The 19,268-nt window shown below is 33.6% G+C and overlaps 1 protein-coding gene across 1 annotated transcript in view; it reads left to right on the top strand.

Annotated features, from left to right (window-relative positions):
* Nucleotides 1–8,108: 8,108 nt before the first annotated feature.
* The window catches only part of LOC123695511 (protein winged eye), a 102,255-nt gene continuing 91,095 nt past the window's right edge, over nucleotides 8,109–19,268 (top strand). Inside the window, exon 1 of the mRNA XM_045641386.1 lies at nucleotides 8,109–8,690. The gene's annotated coding sequence lies outside the window, so the exon portion shown is untranslated. The remainder of the gene's footprint in view (nucleotides 8,691–19,268) is intronic.

Raw genomic sequence — 19,268 nt, 5'->3', positions numbered from 1 at the left:
TTAAAATAAAATTTTATTAATATTTTCAGCATACGAATTAGAAATCGTTTTATATTAGATTTAATTATAATAATATACCTAGGTATTTGTTTCTTTCAAAATGACACCTTAAAAGGGTCAAATCTTTATAATATACCCCTGGGTATTTCCCCAACTTGACTATTTTTGGACAATAACCATATACCTAGGTAATATCTCTTAGAAATACCACAATGGTTGACCACACAACAAATAATGCTATTGTTATTTTTTTCCATCTATTGTGCATGCAATTGACTATTTGAAACTTACTTGGAGTCAATTTTTTAGTAGTTGTACTAATTTGTGTTTTTGTGAGTCATATTTATACCTAACTAGGTACCTAAATTAATGTTAGTTAAAAAAGCCACCTGTCGTATCCTATGAGTAGGTACCTACATAATAAATATTAATTACGAGATTTCATCTTTAAAATCCATTGCGACCATTACCTAGGTATATATTTATTTTCTATAATTTTACCTTTCGTATCTTTTTTTATAAATAAAGGAAAAATAGGACAAAATATATTACCTGCAATTACCTATAGGCACATAGTGCTACTTTCACGACTTGCTAATAAACTTACGGATCGTCATATCTAAGTTCTAACACTTTTTGAGATTATATAATATATTTCAAACATTATTTTAACAGATAAGCTAACCAAGTAACCAGAGCATATTCAGAAGTAAAGAAACCGGTAATTAATAAAATTATATTGTATTCAATTCTACAAAGTTACTTTGTAATCTAATTGTACAAATACGTAAGGTATTTTAATATGAAGTAAATTGGGGTAGGCCCAGAGATGGGGTCGAGACTCGAGAGAGATTGATTTTTCGTGAATGACTCTCTCGGATTTCGTACTTTCGTGATGTATTTTAGTAAAAGAAAACGAGTGGAATCAATTTATTTAAAGAATTTCATAAGTTTGCATCGATAAATACCTCAAATTTTAAGGATTAAAAAGAATATCTATAAGAGCCGTCGTTCATCAATTTAAGATATAGAGATTTAGCTCTACAACCTTGAACCTACTAAGTAAAAGCTTAATTGGCAATTGAGTTTTCTAATGATAATTTAATAAGTAGGTATGTTAGGTTAGGTAGGTACACTTATTGTGTGCCACTGTGAACTACTGTCATGTTAACTGCATACCTATACCTACCACATATTTTATTAAACATGTTTTATTTATCTAGTGTTATATTATTATTCGCGTACTACAGAAGCATTATTACATTTACACATTCTGCTCCCATACACACACAATATTACAACAAATCACCTGCATTTTATTAAAAAAGTAACGAAAAGAGTCTGTCGAAATAATTCAAGTTTCAAAGCGTCAGACACTCAAATATCTTGAGACAGACGCTTGTTTTGTTCTCAACTCGAGAGGCTCCAACCTGTTGACAACAATGTTACAATATAGATACAACACGTACATAATCTGTGCCTTTTACATTTTTGGGTATTTTTTTTAATTAATGAGCTACTGTTTTTTTTAAATTGGTACCTAGTATTAATGGCGCGCAATTTATGTTACAATTGCTTCTGATATCCTGGTATTGTAAAATTTAAAAAAATGTGTGCAATAAAGAATATATATAACTATAAATATAAAAGATGTCTATATAAATATGAATGATAGAGAGTTGAGTTTTGAACCATAAGAAGTATTTAGATTTTAGATATTCACGCTATTTTATACGTGTTAAAGTGTGGGTACAAAGTCGGATTTAAAATACAGTCTCAAATGAAAATAGGTAGGTATACAGATCAGTACAAACTATAGATATCTAAAACTTCTCTAGAATCAAACAAAATGTTTATATAAGTTTAAGCAAATCATTTTTATATTGAAATATAAATTGGCGGGAAATTGCTTATAGCAGCAGAAAAACACTCGGGGAAAGGAAATTAACTAGATTCCGGACATCGTAATTATTTTATTGAAGCTGTTCCCTAACGTTAACCATTAGCTGTATTAAAGCAATCACATTTTATTCCATTTACAAGTAAATTCTTTGATTAAAGGTACAAGTCCGAGACGGGCCGCAGACCGCAAACTGCAACCGCAAACTGCAAGCGACAGCACTTGTTTCTATGAACATCTATGAAATTGATTCCAAGCGCGGCGACACTGCTGCCTGCAGACGCGACGCAAAGCGTGCGGCCGCGGCGCGCAGCGACCGCAGACTGCGGTATGCAAATGCCACCTGCGCGCTTTTTTGTTTATATCTAAGAGCAATGTTTATATCATTTAGACACGGTTCTGTGCATTGTGCAGCCACGGCATGCAGCCGCAGTTGGAATAGCGACCGCAGGCAGCATTGCGGTAACCGCAGCCGGTAGCCACAGTGTCGCCTGCGGTTGCAGTCTGCGGCCCGTCTCGGAATTGTACCTTTACAGTTCAAACTACTAAAAAGTAAAAGAATAAAACCGATCTATAATGAATTTCAATATCGATCCAATTTTTATGCAATCTACGTACATACATAGAAACTTCATTCCTTTCATTAGAAATGGATATATAAAAACACATCTTAACTCTTAAGTTCATAGATATAAAGTCGAAAATAATGTGGCACGTTCTTAAAATCGCAAATGTGAGAGCCTTTCGAAAATGAAAAGCAAAAAAGCAAAAAAGCATTTCATTCCGAGCGAAGACACGTGTATAGAATAACTTCGCTCAGTCATCATTCGGAATATTTGTAAACTAGCTGCGTACCCCGGTTTCTCTCGAAGTAAAAAGTACTTTTATCTACCTTTCTGCAGATCTAAGCACAGAATACTTAATACCTAGTAGGGACCTAGGTCACGCTAATCTAAGTCTAACCCATAATAAACTATTCACTACTTTAACATTTTGGCGTAAATTTACTAACATGCAAATATTAAATTATGTTGTTAGTTCGTTAAGCATTATCCAAATTATTTAAAACTAGCTTCCGCCCGCGACTCTGTCCGCGCGGATGTCGGTCTTTGCGTGGATGGTTTATTTCTCCATTTTGAGTAACTCGGACAATGACATCTTATAAATATCTATTGGACCCAAATACGGCTAGGTCTATAATAATACGCAACGTGTGTTCGCGGTACCTAATACAGAACAACGTCTATGGATAACTGAAAAATTGAGATTATTTTTTTTTCTACGTATTTTTCCAGGATAAAAAGTATCCTATTTTACGCCCAGGATAATAAGGTATAATTATACCAAGTTTCATCGAAATCGAACCGGTAGTTTTCACGTGATGTCTTCACATACAGACAGACAGACAGACAGACAGACAGACAGACAGACAAAAATTTTTTTAATCACATATTTGGGTTTGGTATCGATCCAGTAACACCCCCTGCTAGTTATTTTTTCAATATTTTCAATGTACAGAATTGACCCTTCTACAGATTTATTATATGTATAGATATCACGAAAAGCGAACATAAGAAAATTAATATGTACTTAGTACTTACCTACGTATTGTAACTACAATAAAACCTTTCGGTAATCCATTGTATAATTAGTGATAGAGCTTTTTGGCTCTATCACATCAATGAAAGCTTTACATTCTAATTAAAGTATTCATTCTCAGTACCAATAAAACGACATCAAAATACCTACTTTCTAAAATATTTTACGTAAAACTACAACAAAAATAACGATTAGGTAATCGGAATAAATTTACATAATTTCATTAAACCATACTGACCATTTACATTCGTGTTATAAAACATTTAATCAGAAGATCGTTAGCATATGCAACTGTATACTTTTCGTTTTTATGAGGGCACAATTAAAGGCAATAACTTCGATAATAAGAAGCTTTTTAATCTTTAAAGCGATCTAATCTATATAAAGCTGAAGAGTTTGTTTGTTTGTTTGTATGTTTGTTTGTTTGAACGAACTAATCTCAGGAACTACTGGCCCGATTTGAAAAATTATTTCGGTGTTAGATAGCCCATTCATCGAGGAAGGCTATAGGCTATATATCATTATTTATTTATTTATTTATTTATTAATACTTTATTGCTCTTAGAATCATTACAAAAAGACTTAATCTAAGGATACATTACAACAATAATTGGCGGTCTTATCGCTATGCAGCGATTTCTTCCAGACAACCGGACGTACGAGGAGAAATTAAATTAGAGGAAAGGTGAAGGGTAGAGCATAAATATATATTTATAAAAGAAATAAATATAAGACTAAATAAATTACCTGCGTAAAGATATATCCATAATATAATGTATAATAGATACAATATAATATATTCACAATCAAATAAGAATATGTTACGTAATAATAGTATAATATTCGAATACATATAATATAAATAATTTATATTAAGTACAGCGAGAGAAATGATAATCACGCACCAATGCTTTAAAACTTGATAAGGATTGTGCAGTTTATCATCATGCTAAGACCAAAGGGAGAAGAGCCACGCGGGTGAAACCGCGGAGCGCAGCTATAAGTTATAAGAATGACTGTCTGAGCACAAGCCTATGTATTCCAGAAATTCGAATTTGTGTTTGTTAGTCTGTTTGTCCTTCTATAACGTCGAGAGATGTAGGTAGGTAATAGGTATCTATTGTGATAAGGTAGATTGCATTAGTTTATTTTGATAAACGCATTATGGGACCACCAGCATTATGATGCAGCGTAAATACTCATCTTAAAAGATGAGTAATTAGTAATTCATCATCATCAGCCCATATTATACGTTCCCACTGCTGGGACACGGGCCTCCTATGAGGGTACAGGCCATAATCCACCACGCTGGCCAAGTGCGTGTTGGCGGATGACACATGTCGTCGAACTTTTTAATTCTTCGACATGTCGGTTTCCTCACGATGTTTTCCTTCACCGTTCGAGCAGTGGTGATGTTACAACATGCGCAGATAAATTGAAAAATCAATTTATTTCCTGCACGCTCGCCTGGTCACGAAACCCGGACTTATCGATTCAAAGTCCGAGGTCTCACCACTGAGCCACCACTGCTCTAATGCAGTACTATATACTCTGCTTCCGTAGAGTAATTAGTAATTACTCTACGGAAATTCGTTGATTAATTATTATTAATTACTCTACTTTAGACGGCAAAACCTAAAAGCATCAAATATCAATATGTTAACAAATCCTTATCCTTCGTCGAACATTTTTGGATAAATATAACGTTATAGTATCTAAGTATATTAACCAATAACCATAGATATGTATCAAAGAAACAAGTAGGTACGTATATATTTGATAATAATAGGAACCCCTAACACCGGGCCAAGTCGCAGGAGAAGCTTGTGAAGAATCGTATATGATACCTTCCGAGTTACAGTTAGATATCAAAAGCTACGCACTAGACTGGAATGAAGTTCTTTAAGTTACCCTGCCTCGTCCGTACTTAAAGGTAAAAAGTATAAGTATTTTGTAAATTTAAAAACTTACAGAAAGTTCGCGGCATGTAAAACAAATCTAGGCTCTGGGTATCTTATAGGCAAAATTTCCCCACTTGGAAAAAAAGACTCTTCTTATTTCTGTTATTAGAAGCTTCTAGAATATTATGACTGTATAATTAATTAGTTTGTTGGTATGTCTGTCTGCTTTTACAAATACAGTCAATAAAACATGCACGTAGATTGTTTTTGTGTTAGCTCTTTATTTAAGTATATTATTATTATAATATTTGCTCGATATTAGATTAAAGTACCTACATAATATTAGAGATTAGGTAATGAATTCATTGGCGGTATTATTTCACACGATGTTTCCAAAAGTCGTAAGTAGGTACAGTTTTTATTGTCAGTCACTTGATTCTATTGATAATAAAGAGCTAGAACAAGAGCAACTTTTGTCTTCGCAACTATTTTATCTCTCCCATCTCTATGGGGAGTTGCGTCGCTACGTGCGCGCACTTTCTTACTTCATAGAGTTGATGGGAGAGACAAAATAGTTGCGGAGACAAAAGTTGCTCTTGCGCGTTAGCTCTAATGAGATAAAAACGTGTTTAGACATTTACATTTCCTTTCTTTGGCAGAAAGCTCTACAATTTGTTATGAATTGACTCGTGATCTTATTAATAAAAATATTGCGAGATTAAAAATATTTATCGAAAACAAACATCACCTCCAAGAAAAAAATCGCTTAACACGAAGGTAGGTTTAGTTTGAAAGTTCAGCAGAAGTTTTAATCCTACGCTAAAAAGAGTCTAAACTCTCAACTCTTAAGTTTAAAAGAAAAAGATAAAGTTTCAAAAGAGTTTCGTCTGGCCTCTGGAGTCTGGACCAACGGGTTGTTTATCTGTCTACATCGAAATTACTTCCTTTTTCACTAGTTAATATTTCGATCTATGCTGTGATGTACGACGTTAACCGGTTTCAACTGGATTTAAAAAAAAGGTAATGTCATGTTTAACTTGTTTGGTTTATTTGCCCTGGTTTTGGTTGTGGAGGTTTAGTAACATCATAATATATTTTTTGTGTAAAAACTATAATAATTAGCTAGGTATTTAGTTAGCTGAGCCACCCTCAGCTTTAAAAACTGTTTTAAAAGTCAGGGAAGGTAGGTAAATACTTTTCAGCAAATAGGTATGGTAAACCGTAAATTTAAGGCTTTGTTGTAAATTGTTATTTTAAAATCTTCATGTCCTGGATTCTTTTATTTGCTTTTTTATGTAATTTTCTCTTGAAAAGTAAAAATCTCTAGCATATTTTAATAAACTTTACAAACAGATTTAGAAGTTACCTACCTAATAAATGACAATTACCTACTAATGTACCTATTACGTCCACGTCCAAAATTTAATGGCCAAAATATATGGTAGCAATCTTATTAATATTAATTAAAATTTCAGTATAATATCATTCGTCTCAATGATTTTATTGATGTAATCGTTTCATTGAACTAATTAAAAAGTTTCCAAAAAGCGATCTGATTACAAAATAGTTCGCCGGTGGGCGATTCGAAGCAATAAAAATACCATTGTCTCTTTCACTCCTTAGAACCTGCGTAACTTGATAAGGTGATAAATAAAATATGCTCTATCTGTTTCGCTCTAGCACACGTGTAGGTGTATTTTCATCTCGGTCTGGACGAACCTATTTGTGTAAGTTCGGTTATCGCTCAAATACTTTAGAACTTTTCTAACCTTGAATTCCGCTCAAGTTACTTTTGTTGAATTTAAAGCTTCGAACTTATTTTTAAAAACCAATTGTTGTTGCTTGGAGCCGTTTTTATTAAACAAAAAAGCTTCTGTACTAAATAGGTATAATATAATGGAAAATAGAAATTGGAAAAAGTATTTAATTGCAAATTTCTCTTTTATACGCTGTTATCGTTTTCTAGTAAATATGAATTATTAAAACTTCATAGGTAGTATCTACATTCTACGGTAAAAAAATCCGAGATACGTATCCAGTTAGACAAGTATTCCTGCGACCTGCAAAGCGGGTTTTATTTTGACCGCTACGATGACGTCACAGCAGCGAGCTTATCTAGTTCTTCAAACTTGTGAGCATATTTATTTGGCTTTCATTTCATATTTTATTATGAAAAAGTCCTTTAATGCTTTCACACCTCTTTCAATTTTTAAAAGAAATTTCTTTTGATAGCCATGAATGATTCGATTTGGTTACACAATGATGGTATGGTTTATTCCGCTGTTTGATTGACACCGTGGAATTTGAAACGCCAGCATATTGCATTCATCGCGAAACTAAAGCCAGAAACGCGATACGCGACTTCTGATTCGGCAGTACTTAATTACTGGAATTATTTCTTCATTACCCCTTCATGCCCAGAGCGCTCTCCCCTTTTTGTCGCCGCACAAAATACCTCGAACTTTGAAACCTTACGCTCTTCAAAGTTTACAGAGACCGTTGCCTCGTTCGAAGAATGGCGGAATCCTTATAATGCAGGTTGTATACGAAACTTGTTTGACCAGAATTGAGGAAAAAAAAGTGGCGGGTGAGTTCGCCTACAATAGCATTCCGCTTCGGCCCGCCTGCGATCCGCCCCCCGGTCCCCCCGCGCCCCGGTCCCGCGCGCCCGCCGCCCGCCGCCCGCCGCCACGCACAGTCCGCGGCGGGGCACCGGCGCGTGTTGTGCTTGCTGAACCCACTAGACACACAAAAACATAAGCAATTCCTTACTTCAAGTCTATTGTAAACAGAGCATGTAATTTTCGATCACTTTCTATAAAACCGAGCGTTTCGACGTGCGGCGCCCTACTCGATATTCGTAGTAGAGTGCACTATTAATGCATTTGCATTGCATTGTTACTGTGTGAAGTGTTACCATCGCTCCAATTATTCGGCGTTATCGATTTTACATTCACTCACCCCGAACAGCTGTTTGGGCATGCGGAAGACACCGGATTGTTGTGTATTTCCCAATTTATATAAAATAGTTTGATAGTTGTGGCTGTTGGAAGTGACAAAGAATGGTGGCGGTGTCGTAGTCACTGCTAAAATTGTGCCTTACAGCAGTGAAACAGTGATGTGAAGTGATATTAAACTCATCAGGTTCAAATACGAGTTTGCGAAAATCGTGATATTTCTGTATCCCTCTGGTCGGATGTGTCTCTGTGATTAACGGAATTTTGTGTAACATTACTGTGGTTTTCGCTTTGGATTTCCTATTCGGATGTGCAATAAGACCTGTTAATAAGGTGAGTGATAGTTTTAATTGGTAATTCACAGTGTAAAAGGGCTAAAATATCGTTAGAACGTCGTAGTTTCGTGAGCGGTTAAACGCAGTAGGCCTATCCGTCCCGCGGCAGTGTGAAGTGTGAACGAACTTTACGCGTACAAGACTACAAGAGTGTAGGTCTAATAGAAAATGTTCTAAATTCAAAATATTTTTGCTTTTGCTTTGTCTATGGCACGAAGATTAGAAAAAGTTGCGTTATGCCGTAAAGTCTTATTCGTTTCTATGATAAAACAAGATGAAAACAACAAGGTAGAGTCACTGTCTTAGATTTTTTTGAAAACAGCTTCAGGAATGATAAATTCATTAAAATATATTTTCTGTATTTGTAACCGAGGACAAATTATATAATTTAAAGTTTAAATATAAATTGAGAAATGTGCGAGCTAGCATAAATTAACGATAAAATAATTGCAACACCTAGGTGCCTATTCAAGAAACTAATTTTCCTGTTCACATTAATTTTATATCGATTTACCCAATTTGAATACGCATTAAAAACTGTATTGGGTAAATGTTTTAGTAGAAAAAATAATAGGTTGCTGTGCACTTTTTAGTTACTTATAATCTAAAAGGTGGTACATAGACATAGAAATGTTATTTTTTATAGTTAAAAAAGAGGCGATAGGGTAATTAAGACTATGTACGGCCTTGTAAAGAAATTGATAAACCTTAACGATTTTCAGTGTTGTTGGCCGATCGAATAATTAAAAATAAAACGCAATTTAGGTACCTATATGGTAATCATTGTAATAAACATACTACCTACCTATTAAATGATAAATACATAGGTACCTATATCTGCATTTTGCAATATTAACTACTGAAATACATTTTTTGTTTATGGAAGTTTCCTTATTCTTGACCGTTATTTTTTTATTTACGCAACTTTGTGTATTGAAGAAAAATGCACAATTAGTTGAAAGCTGATATATGAGTATTGTGGTGTTGGTTTCAACCGCAATGTAAATTACTTCAAACAGCTGAGTTGGCGGATGGCGATATACCTACCTAGCTAAGTTTATTTTTAGTTCTTCGTCACATATAAATGTTGGAGTAATCTAACCTTCGTTTATTCGTACTAGATTGAAAATCTAATCTACGTTTCTATTCATGTAAAAACACCTAGATTGAATTGCAATTTTTTGTGTAGTTAGATAAAAAAAAATTAATCTCTTGTAGGTAGTTACGAAATGGCTGTTCGTAGAGACAAAACCGCGGGCTGAAGCAAGTTTGAATCTTATTGTTATTGATACCTATATAGTTTTACTAACACAACAAGACTGCTCTCATTTTGAATTCCGGTACAAGTCGATTGTATGTCAGTATAAAGGCTAATAGTTGTTTGTTCTGCAATCTAAGATACTTCTCATGCTTTCCCTTACATTCCAATCTTGTAGTTATGATTATCGAAGGAAAACATGTTATAGCATCGAGTTTATTTTTAATTAGGTATAATCTGATTTGAACTTTAAAGTTGTTAACAACCAGTTTTCCATTTTCATCTAAGGAATAAACTGCAGGCGAATTTTAGATAAATCCTTACTAATATTATAAAATTATAGTTAAATGCGAAAGTAACTCTGTCTGTCTGTCTGTTACTCAATCACGCCTAAACTACTGAACCAATTTGCACGAAATTTGGTATGGAGTTATTTTGATACCCGAGAAAGGACATAGGCTACCTTTTATTGCGAAATATGTACCACGGGTGAAGCCAGGGCGGACCACTAGTTTAAATATATTTTGGTTATTGCCTGTTTTGTCTCATTTACCCTAATATGTAATATTAAGTAAGTAATATGGTTTATACAATAAAAAAGAGATGACAAATTAAAAATACTGAATTTTATCAATGTTTTGTTAATTATTGGACGAAATGTATTGATAATAATGATGACTACACGGAAATTTACAATGTGGAATTATAGCTTTTATTCAATACATCATAAATTATTTAGGTAACATAAGATTTAAAGAATAACTCATAAATGAACGTTCACGTATTCTATGGGTGTAGATACCTGATAGTGACGAAAGCTCTCGAGATGCAATCTGCTTCGACCAAGATTAAGTCCTTTATAGTCTTCTATGTGGTTGTAACTCTAGATGCAATGAAGTCTCAAAGAACTCAAACTCAAACGATGGTTGTAAACTTATAAGATGCTTTACAACATAAAATAAAGTTAGTACCTACGTTATTTTAGTACTTAGTGCTAGTAAGTCAATATCACCCACGAACTTAATAGGTAGTTACAATAGTTACTAGCAATATTGGAAAAGAAGAAGAAAAAAGATATGGATAGAAAATAGAGACAGATGGTGACAGATCGTAGACTCATCGCATATTTTTTCTCGTTGGGCGGTATTCTGTGTGTGGAGCAGCGTGTTGAGCTCAATAATTGTATCAAAATAGTGCCTAAAGAACATGTTAGATTCTAGAGGTAAAAACTAAGCCCACAAGAAATCTATACTATAACGCGCTAATCTTAGGAACAACTGGTCCGATTTGAAAAATTCCTTCGGTGTCAGATAGCCCATTTATCGAGGAAGGCTATAGGCTATATATCATCTCGCTATGACCAACAGGAGCAGAGCACTGCGTGTAAAACCGCGGAGCACAGCTAGTATTCGATAAACTTACGTGAACATCGCTGTCCTCTGTAGGTATGTGTTTTGAGATAAGTACAACATCCAATCATCAGCTCATCCTAATTTCGATATAAAAATGACATTTGGTGGTGCTTGATCCATATCGTATAAAGCTAATGGATACTGGAAGGTACTGCGTCTAGAACTACACGTTATTGATCTATAATCATTTTAGTATCTAAATATTAGCTCTGAATAAACAGATGATCGAGTAGGTATAATAGTTATAACCGCGACACGTAAAGATGCTTTGCAGACTTCCTGATTTCAAAAGTGACATGTCAGAGTTGTTGCTTTTTGTAGCAACTGCCTTAATTACTCTTTTTCATTTTTTACATTAGTTATCAGCATTTGTCGAAGACAAGACTTTGCATATCAATACGGTACCTACTGCTATTCCTGGTATTGTATCTGGACGGATTCAATAAGGCATTGCTTCATGTAATGATAGTAATCCTTTATGATTCGGTGGAGTATCTAGTATACATCTAGTAAGTACCTAGTATACATAAACGACGTAGGTAGGTAGTATAATATAATGCCTTCAGTTCCGTTGTCCCACTTCTCATTCACACAAAGCCGTAAGTCTATATTTGACCAGACCTTTTCCCTACCAGACTATCGATTTCCTCAGTATAAAGTCAGCTGGACCAGTTCGAACCGGTAAAAGTCAGGACCATTTACGGCGAAACAGAGGGTTTCATAACGCGTGATATAAGTTTAATTTTGGTTTTATTGCCGCGACATCCGGCCACCGTCGTCTAATAAAATGTACCAGTATTTCCCACGGTCTCCAAATGTTTTGTACACATTCTTTCGCTAATGCTAAAATGTTTGCGATAGCGGCTGATTACGGATTGTTTATGGTAATTACTTGAGAAACCGAGTTATTAGTGCCTTTCTTAGTTTCTTATAACGCATGAGTCCTAGGTTTTTATGAAGAAATACTCACTTCATTGATTTTATCAAAGAGAAATAAATTCGATTTATTAAACATGTGACATGCATCTGTTCGATCAATCACTTGAGAATGTATGATACGTAAGTTTGATTAATTACTCAAGTCGGAGTACCGTACCTTTCTTTTTTCCCTTTTATCTTTCTTATGTCATTCTTAATGGGTATTTTTGTCTGCGACCCATCAATAATAACAATTAAACCTTTGGTCTGGAAATGATCCTTTGTACCTGGTAAAGAGAATAATTAAGCTTACAAACCTGCGATTTTTGGGTTTACAAGAGAGAATACTGATCACCTACCTGAGAACCCAGGATTCAATGTAATTTTACATCAGGTTTCATGGTTTTCGCAAAAGTTTTCGATACCTACGTACATAATTATAATTTCGACTATTAGCAATTTATACCTACATCACCCAGCCTTGTGTTGATATTAAAATAATTAAAAATTAATTGCAAATAATTAACACTATCAATCTCTAAGTTCTGTATTCAAATTTACAATCATACATTCATTCACATTGAGATATACATATGGAGACGACACCGCCTACATCACTTATGTTCCGCTCAACATACGCCATATGGCGTAAGTCGTAACTGCACGCTCATTTTTTATTTGTTTTAAAGTGAAACGTATAAAATATGCCTTCATGTGTGTAACGATATTGCACAAATAATACGGAAAAGTGCAAAGGAATAACTTTCATCGGTAAGTACCTAACTAGATAATAATTTTTTAAAACTTAGAGCAAAAAAAACGGCGCACATATTTTATTCGTGGTGTCTCCTCCTTACGTAGTACTTATATCTCAATGTTCAATGTTCATTCACTTGTATTTGCGCTTTAGTAAAGCTCCAGCTAACCGGTTTTTCTGACTTCTTTCAAGAATTACTTCTAAATTTCGGCTTAAATTATCATGTTATCCTAATGAATAATTATATGCATAACATACCTAATTCTTCCACATCACTTTGTTTGATCGCTTTTTATGTTTATTTAACTCATTCAAAAAAATAAACGAGTCTGGAAAATTTGTTTTTGTAAAAGTTATGCATGCAAGTTGTCATGCAGCGTGGCTGTCTAGACGTGCCTTTACGTAATCTTTACGTAAACTGTTAAGTCATACGTAGGTATTGATAAATAATTAATTAATATTCCATAATTACTATAAAATTATGAGGTTATGAAATGAAATGGTTTGGAATAACTACCTTATTAGGTATTTTAAGTTTATTAATTTGCTGAATATCGAAGAAAAGTTGTAGGTATTCTGGGATGTACCTACACATTTTCTTTTTTGGCGAATTGTATTATTAGGTATTTCAACAGATTTTCTTTCACAAAAAGGTCCTTATGGAAAAACGAATAAATATCAGGAAAAAATCTAATTAAAACTCCGACGTCTGTGTTAGTTCTGTTACTTATTAGACCAAAAATCAATCTAATTCGGATCTTCTACAAAAGTAAGGATGTTGGCTTTTGAACTTTCGACTGTCCTTTATTAATTTCAAGGATTTATGTTTCCCTGGTAACTGGGCTGGATTTTATAAACTACCTAATTGATATATTATAAGTAGAAAAGTTTGAATGTTTGGAAAGATTTTGATGAAACTTGGCAGTGTAGGTACCATAAAGTTTTCAGAATATACCTTTCTACAACACAAACTAAACAAATATCAGCTTTTGCCTGTGGTTTTGTCCCTCAAATTGCGTATCAGTTGCGCACTATTCATTGAAAAAAAGCTAAAAAGTCTAGTCGTTATTCGAGCAGACCTAAAAAACAAAACTGACGATATATTTCCGTTTATAATTAAATTTCATTGCACACATTTGTTCGCCATATGTCCATTGCTTGGTTAATACTTCTGAAGATAATAAAAACAGTATGAAATTAATTTACTAAAACGCGAGTGAGTTTTTCGTACTTCCAATAAATGCAAGAATTTGAGAGATTGTTTATCTATAAATCACGTGAAAACTGCCAAATCGTTTTTAGGTTAGGTTCGGTTTAAGCAAATACGATAAATCTTTGTAACTGGCTTTTAACTTGGCGATTGTTACTTGGGTAAATAAAAACCATATCTATATGTTATTACGATAAGTATCATACCTACCTAAGAAGATTCCTTAGTTTTTCCGCAAAGAAAATACAAACGTGGAATCAATAATTTTAAGTGTTATTAACAAGATTTTGGAGCGTATTCTGTGGTAGTCATAGTGTAGAATCATATTTGAGATACAATACAGAATCTGCTTTTCTGTACCAATTTCGTACAACTTCGTAAGTATTAAAATACTTCTTTTCAAATTTCTTACTTAGGTATTAAAAAAGACCAATGCATGTTGCGCTCTCTAATCTGACTGGCAGACTGACAGATTTACTGATTGGCTTTGCACTTTTTTTTGGTTTCCCAAGTGACGTAAGTATATGCGGCAAATTCATTCATCAAGTGGAAAACATCCTTCAGTTTTACGAAATATTATTTCTTCTGACCTAAAATCAGCGTCTCTTCATTAGTTTATCGATAAAATACGTCAATTAGTTAGTTCATATTCTTCTCTTTAATTCGTAAGAGAAAAGATCGTTGTGACGAAAATTACTGATACGTTGGTATTACTAACTATAAGTTATTTAGCGAGATTCTCACCTATACTATATGTACTTTATATAGCTGAAGAGTTTGTTTGAACGCGCTAATCTCAGGAACTCCCATTATCGAGGATAGCCCATTTATCGAGGAAGGCTATTGCCTATAATCTATATATCATCACACTGACACACAGGAGCGGAGCACTGCGGGTGAAACCGCGGAGCACAGCTAGTGACAAATAATAATAAGGGTTATAAGCTGTTGTTATCCCTACAATTACTTAAATAAATACACAAAATAATAAAATGATCAATTAAATAACTCGACACTTAAACCTTACAAACCCTTCCCTGCCATTTACGTTAAAACAAATCTCTCTAATAGGCGCTTACATTTTTTTCTTACTTTGGCTTAGCGATTTTAAATGAGTCCTTTATCAGGCTTTAAAACTCCATTTACAAATTGAAGCTTAACTTAAAGACAAATACCGTAATCGGCCAAGATGGACATTCTCCAGAAACAATACGTTAAAAGGATTTTAAATCAGTGCTGTTTTTTTCCTTGCTATGTCTGAAAACGGGAGGATCGTGGGAACTGAATGGATTCTTAAAAACAAATAAACAAAGGTTATATATTGAATTGAATTATTTTGTTTTTTCTTTCATTAACTATTTGCGAACATTGTTTGATTTCTGTAGTTCATAAAAAAGAGCTCATAAAACATTGGACTCAATACGTATCTAATCTTAGGTCCATTAGACAGTAATATAGTGCTTGGAGAACAAACTAGAAGTTTAACTGCACACTATATCAAATTTTAGTGTCCATCCATTAGGATTGGACTAGTTGTAATTAAAGATAGCTGGCCTATAGACTGCTCTTTAACTGAAAGGGAAAATGTCAATTCTGCAGTTGTTTTTAGCTAACTATAATTATTATAATTATATTTTTGTGTTTGATCGACGTGTGAGTATAAATTAAGAAAGTTCGTTCAACGTAAATGTTCACATGCACGAATTTAAACTTCGTAGGTCTTAATAATTGATCGTGTATAAAAGAGAATTGATTCCATATTATTTGGGGGATTTGTACGATCATATAGTATTTTGTCTTTATCGCGTATTTCACTGTATGTACGTATGTATATGTTATGTTTGTGGACTTTTAAATAATAGGTATGAGTTTCATTCCTTATTGATGGTTTGAAATCAATAGCTACTTTTTAATTTCACAATTTACATCAAAACCGCACTTAACTACATTATAGGTACTTTATAATGATAAATAAGTATATCCGAATAAATTTATTTGAATTGCTTGGTTTAAATTCATAGTAACCAGTCTCGACTAATTTGCATTTCCGATCAGATAATACAGGTTATTTATATCCAGGTTTAGGTTATACTATGCATAGTTAGGCTTACTTATAGCTTTTAGAAATAAGAGCAGTAAAAATCATTTTTGTAACGTCTTTGCAAGTCAATCATTGATGCATGTTGGCATGTAGAGAAAAGGAAGTAGGGAATATTTGTTCAATACATTTTTTAGGGTTTATTTCATACTTTAAACACATAGGTATATCTCTCAGAAATGAATACATACCAAATAGGCATGAAGTAAATAGCTATTACATTAGGAAAATATAGGAGTTAAATCAAAAGCGACTGCTCTATACAGTTACCAGTGGCTAAGCACAAGTTATTCCAAGCTCTGTCAAACTTTTATACATGTATACGATGAAAGTTTAGAACGATTAACACTTGCGGTGTTCCGAACAACTTTGACATTAGAACCTTCTAGAGAATCGTATATGCTACCTACAAGCGTTTAGTATTGACTGAATATATATTAATCGTATAAAAGGTAGCAAAAACTACGGGCGTACTATTATAAAATCGGACAAGACGAGTCGGGCTTGAAAAAATTGGTCACCCATCCTATTTATGACCTCACCTAACCGTGCTTAACCTCGGTTATACGCAAATCTGCGACATTCAAATATGTAGGCTTAGATTAAGGATTGGTCTCCGCGCGCGCGCTACGACAGACCAATCCGAGATCTAAGTATGTAGGTATAGTATATCGGAATTTACTTGTCCAATTATTATTAATTATAATTAAACCAGTTAAACGCGTAAACATTAAACAATTAAGACATTTTAAAATAGTAGATATCTATTACATACATACAAAATCAAACACGCATGCGAATCTTGTTCTATAAATAGTTAGTGTATCTAAGTAACATCCAATCACGCGAATATATTAAGATTAATAATAATTAATAACATTAACGTGATAACATCGGTAATAAATAATAACAATTATCACTGTGATTTGTTTTTCCTATAATTAACTTTTAATCCGCGATCCTCCATATTTATCAAATAGTAGGTATGCACTTGCTTTTCATCTCATGGTTTCACTCGTATACATTTTTTCGAATTTATTTCAACAACGCTTCAGCAATGATCATAAATACATGATCAAGTAGAGATCTCTATATATCTATGCTATATAAACGAAGTGTATAGTTTAGGTAGGTACTATACTAAGAAAAGTGTGTACGTACTGTATGTATACAGTTTTGTGTGTAATGTGTATTTTGACGGACAAATTAAATGAGTGGCGATAAGACCAACATGCAACAGATTAACTCTTAAGATTAGATCGAAGCAGTACAATCTGAAAAACTAGCTATTTACCCACTGGGCCACTTCATCTTCTTTTTTTTACCATATAAAAGTAAGTCAGGTTTTCCTTCCTGACCTTCCTTCCTATAACTCCAGAATGCACGAACCGATTTCCACGGTTTTGGTCACGGGCTCCGTGAGGTTTATAGCAAAGAAAAGGTGTATCTGGTAGCGAAACGGAGTTCGCCCGGTTTGCTAGTAGTACCATATCTATATCTATACATATAATAAATCTGTAGAAGGGTCAATTCTGTACATTGAAAATATTGAAAAAATAAATAGCAGGGGTGTTTATTTACTGGATTTTACTGGATCGATACCAAGACCAAATATGTAATTAAAAAAATTTTTGTCTGTCTGTATGTTCAGGCATCACGTGAAAACTAACGGTTCGATTTCGATGAAACTTGGTATAATTATACCTTATTATCCTGGGCATAAAATAGTATACTTTTTATCCCGGAAAAATACGTAGAAAAAAAAATCTTAATTTTTCCGCGTGGACGGAGTCGCGGGCGGAAGCTTGTAAAATAATAAATATCTCTACCGCTTTGAAAATCCTTCTAAAATAAGAGACCTAAATATTTTATTATTAAATTAAATTAGGTAATAGCAGAATAATACCGTCTCATATTCAACTATTTATTCAATTTCAATTTAACTCAAGTCCTGATAACGATGTTTATTTCCTACATTCCTCTAGTTTGTTATTGTAATACAATTCCTGGTTTGTTTTCAAATGCTTGTGTCATAAGGCACAATGTTTTATAAATAGCTGTAACTTGCTGACAATATAAGCTCGGAAGTATTTGAAATGTATGTGCATCCCTATTTCATAACATACTAGCTTTCCGCCGCAACTCCGCCCGATTTGTCTAAAACCTAGTAAATTATATATAGGTACCTACCTGCAAAAATTCCTCGAGAATCACTATATCAATAAAAAAACCCGCATCAAAACCCTTACGCAGTTCAAAGATTTAAGCATACAAAGGGAAATAGCGACATTAAAATACCTTATATTACTTTTACAATTTTATTATTGATAGAGCAAACAGCCAAAATGTTATACATGTGGGAATAGGATAAATAATTAAGATTGTATTTCATAACTACTTTTATTTTTAGTCTGTGCTTTTCTATTATTTAATCTGTGGATATGTTATCTGTAGACTGTAGATTTTTGGTTGTCTATGACTTGACTGTGTGTTTTTTGGTACGATGTAATTGTAATGGAGGATTGTTGAAATGTATTTTTTGATATGTAACCGGTGTCTGGGAAATAAATCGATTGGGCGATTTTGGCTTTTTATTTACACCATCCCCACATATATATTGTAAAGGCAGAAGTCTGTAGCAGTAGGACCTACAATTTCTACGCAAACTTCGAAAGTTACAGCTTTTTGCTGCTAAATCACACATTACATCGATATATAATCATAGTATAACTACCCCACACTTAAATTTTCATCTTTATCTATCATATTTAGTAGGTAGGTATATTATATCGTATTTTTCATTTGCATTATATTTGGATTGTGTCATTTTTGCATTACACCATTTATGATATCTAACTTATACATACAGCCCGCGGCTTCGCCCGCTTTGTCTAAAACCTAATAAATTATATACTAAAACCTT

Source organism: Colias croceus, chromosome 11, assembly GCF_905220415.1.
Source record: "Colias croceus chromosome 11, ilColCroc2.1".
Classification (NCBI taxonomy): domain Eukaryota; kingdom Metazoa; phylum Arthropoda; class Insecta; order Lepidoptera; family Pieridae; genus Colias; species Colias croceus.
Note: the sequence above shows the minus strand (reverse complement) of the source record. Positions and strands in the feature narration are given on the sequence as shown.